We start from the raw sequence: 429 nt of genomic DNA, 5'->3' as shown, positions 1-429 counted from the left end.
GATTCTCCTGCCTCTGCCTCTAATAATATTTTTAATTGAATGTTTTTGTTTTCTATTATGTATTTCTTATAAAACTAAGACATACATAACGTGAAATAAGCTGGACTATTAATGTTTTGTATGTATTATTTAAATATTTTATCTACACATGGTAAAATTTTTAATAGTTAAAATGTTTTATAGACATATTGTATATTTTCCTATCTAATATCATAGCACAACTTTTTTTAAAGATTTTATTTATTTTTATTTTATGTATGCATTTTGCCTGCATGTATGTAAGTGCACCACTTGCATATAATCTCCATGGAAGCCAGACAAGGGCATCAGATCTCCTGGAACTGAAGTTAAGGACAGTTGTTAGCTGCCATGTGGCTGTTGGGAACTGAACCTGGGTCCTCTGCAAGAGCAGTCAGTGTTCTTAACTGC

Source organism: Nannospalax galili, unplaced genomic scaffold (genome assembly GCF_000622305.1).
Source record: "Nannospalax galili isolate Female #2095 unplaced genomic scaffold, S.galili_v1.0 scaffold32115, whole genome shotgun sequence".
Taxonomy (NCBI): Eukaryota; Metazoa; Chordata; class Mammalia; order Rodentia; family Spalacidae; genus Nannospalax; species Nannospalax galili.
This window is presented reverse-complemented; position numbering follows the sequence as displayed.